General features: G+C 39.7%; 1 non-coding gene across 1 annotated transcript; it reads right to left on the bottom strand.

Annotated features, from left to right (window-relative positions):
- Positions 1-3240: 3240 nt before the first annotated feature.
- Positions 3241-3326, bottom strand: TRNAQ-UUG (transfer RNA glutamine (anticodon UUG)). Its single transcript has one exon. It is a non-coding gene; the product is annotated as a tRNA-Gln (tRNA).
- Positions 3327-3612: the final 286 nt, after the last annotated feature.

Genomic DNA, 3612 nt, shown 5'->3' with positions numbered 1-3612 from the left:
TCTCTCTCTGTCTCAAAAATAAGTAAACGTTAAAAAAAATTAAAACAAAAGAACAAAAAAACTACAGATACTGGTAAAGACAGAAATATAGCATTCCTTGAATAAAGAGTTGAACTATAGTTTTTTATTTGCTTGTTTTTTTTCATTTAATTTTTTTAAGTGTATTTATTTATTTTGAGAGAGAGAGAGAGAGAGAGAGCACAGAGGAGGGGCAGAGAGAGAGAGAGAGAGAGAGGAAGAGAGAGAGAATCTCAACCAGGCTCCATGCTGTCAGTGCAGAGCCCAAGGTCGGGCTCAAATTCACAAACCGTGAGACCATGACCTGAGCTGAAATCAAGAGTTGAGTGTTTGACTGAGCCACCCAGGCACCCCTGTTTTGTTTTGTTTTGTTTTGTTCATTTTTAAGGCCATTAACAAACATAGGATTTCCAGTCCATTCACAAAAACTAGCTAACTAAACAGTTTTTGGACAGATGCTAGAAAACTCAATATGTCACCTGCTTCTAGTATCTCATCCTAATCCATTATAGGTGAGAATTTGATGCCAGGAATGATCACTGTCTTAGACCATTTGGGCTGCTTTAATAAAAGACCACAGACTGGGCGGCTTATAAATAATAGAAATTTATTTCTCATACTTCTGGAGACTAGAAGTCCAAATCAGGGTTCCAGCATGGGCAGGTGAGGACCCTCTTGCCATACCTGTACATGAGAGAGGGGAGAAGGAGCTCTCTGGGGCCTTATTTATGAGGGAGCTTGTCGTATTCAAGAGGGGTCTGCTCTCATGACCTAAACATCTCCCCAAAACCTCGCCTTGCTTATTACTATCAACTTGGGCATAAAGTTTTCAAAATAGAAACTCTGAGGGCACACACACATTCAGCCTATAGCAATCACCTACTCTACTTCCCACTAGCAACAGGGTACCAATTGTTGCTTCCCAGTGAGTGATCTAGTTCCAGAATCCCATCTGAGAGTGGGATTCAATAATTTCAATAGTTACCTTTTGTGGTTTCTCTCAAAGTAAAGCATCTCTGTCTTCTGTTGCTTTATTTTGAGAACTTTTATTTTTATTTCCCCAGGGATGGGAATAAGAAACGGACCAGCATTTAATTAGAAATATACGCCCATTAAAAGTTGTGTTATCAAGCTGGCCACTGCAGTGGGCAACTGAGACTTTCTCCTTTGGGGATACTCTGAGGAGCTATTTAGAATTAGTCTTAGAATCGTCCTCTCAAGTAGGATCAGGAGATAAAATACAGAACACATAGGTACATTGGAACTTCAGATAAACATTTTTAATATAAATCCCAGATAGTGCATATAATTTATTTATAGTAAAACTTCATTTTTGTCTGAAATTAAAATTATTGGTGCCTGATATTCTTATTTACCAAACCTGACACACTTGCCTATAAGGAAAACAAGAATATTTGTATATCAGCTTTTCCTCTCAGGCATTTGTTGCCCCTTATTAATGTGTTAATTCCATTGAATGTTTAGACTTCTGAATGAGTCGGAATGCTTCTTGAGTGGGTTCTCACATGTGTTCCGTGTACAAGGCTACAACAGAAAGCAAGAGGCATATAACAGAGCTGAGACCAAGCACAGTCGAGTTATACCTGCACACAACTGACACACCAACCCTAATAGTAACAATGGCGGCCAAAGCCCATGTGAGCTTGGGCACAAAGCTCTACCACTCACAGGCACTTAAAATTCAGAATTTGTCACAAACAACATAGTTATGTGGGTTAGATTTCTAACAAGAAGCTTTTTCCTCTCATAGTGGCATATTTCTGTAATATATTCCCTAACACAAATATAGAGTTTTCTAGGTCCACTAATGGACTGTGCATCTTCCACAGTTTCCAGCTTTATGAAGGGGCCTCTATTCTAGATCCCTGAGCATGTGGGGCTGCTATCCAAACTTCCAACACTGCAATGCGAACACTGCATACATTGAGGTCACAGCTAGATGATTATCAGTTCTGTGTGCCTGTTGCCTACAACTCTCCCCCACTGCTCTCACTTGGAGTTAATTCTTTGTTTCTTTCAACTAGGATGTGTATTCTCACTATGGAGATTGACTAAATCTTTTTTTTTTTTTTCTTTTTTTTTTTATTTTATTTTTTTTTTATTTTTTAATATATGAAATTTACTGTCAAATTGGTTTCCATACAACACCCAGTGCTCATCCCAAAAGGTGCCCTCCTCAATACCCATCACCCACCCTGCCCTCCCTCCCACCCTGCCCTCCCTCCCACCCCCCATCAACCCTCAGTTTGTTCTCAGTTTTTAACTGACTAAATCTTTTTATGTGTGTAGCGTTTTCCTGGCAGTGGTGTTTTTCAGTTTGTTTGTTTTCTACCAATTGTGTGGTTGCAATGGGAGGGTGGCCTTTCCATTTTAGCTCAGTCTTTTATATTAACAAGATACTCGTCTTTTTCTTAGTCTATCTTTGTTATCCAAACCTCGAAGGGAAGGTTAGAGAAAGACCTGGAGTTGCCACTTGGTGTTTTGTCAGAGTAGTTTTGGAGAATACACGTGAAGTCATACTGTGGTGTCTGATGGCCCGGCCACAATAATCCTGGAGTCTAAGCCCATTTCCTGAGAGCTCGAGTACTCCCTGTGTCTCTCAACACTACAGAAGAGCATCTAATGACAGAATATATCCCTCTTGTCTCTTTTAGCTAAAGATGTTTGGGTGCAATTGCCAAACGTATTCATTCCACCTAAAAGTGTCAGTGCAAGGGAAAAAGTGCCTGTGCAGAAAATGCTGAAACACACCTTTTGGTTCACATACAGAGTCTCACGTGGGGCCTCTGAAATTTCTCAGGACCTCCTTTCCAACTGTCTTTACTAACCCTCCACTCTTTTCAGCTTCATTGTCCACCCTGTTATAACCAGTTTGGGGAGGTAACTGTATCATCAAATTCTTTGGAGTGACTACAAAAAGACAGTGACATTTATCTTGTTAATACTAGCAGTTTTTCATTATATGATGTTGGTGATTATCTTGCTAAAATCTACCCACTTACGAGAGGGTGTTGGCATGGCACAGAAACTCTAATAGGGCCAAGTATTCCACACTATATGTAAGCATACACTTTTTTTTAAAATTTTTTTTTAACGTTTATTTATTTTTCAGACAGAGACACAGCATGAACAGGGGAGGGGCAGAGAGAGAGGGAAACACAGAATCTGAAGCAGGCTCCAGGCTCTGAGCCATCAGCCCAGAGCCCGATGCGGGGGCTCGAACCCGCGGACCGCGAGATCGTGACCTGAGCCAAAGTCAGGCGCTTAACCAACTGAGCCACCCAGGCGCCCCAAGCATACACTTTAGTACACACATACACACACTTATGTATTTCTACATATATGTTATACATATAGATATGTAGTTAGTGAATGTGTAAACACTATAGAGACAGCCTTTTGAAATGTACTCCCTTTATCATTTGGAATTTGCCATCTCTGTATCATTTGTTTACAACACATGAATAATATTTAAACTTCTTAAATGCTTTTTCTTAGCATGAAATCCTGTTTCACCCAAATTATGGAACTGTAAAAATTCCAGATTATTATTATTATATGTAGTATAATTTT

This window comes from Panthera onca, chromosome C2, assembly GCF_046562875.1.
Source record: "Panthera onca isolate mPanOnc1 chromosome C2, mPanOnc1 haplotype 2, whole genome shotgun sequence".
In the NCBI taxonomy this organism is placed as follows: Eukaryota; Metazoa; Chordata; class Mammalia; order Carnivora; family Felidae; genus Panthera; species Panthera onca.
This window is presented reverse-complemented; position numbering and strand designations above follow the sequence as displayed.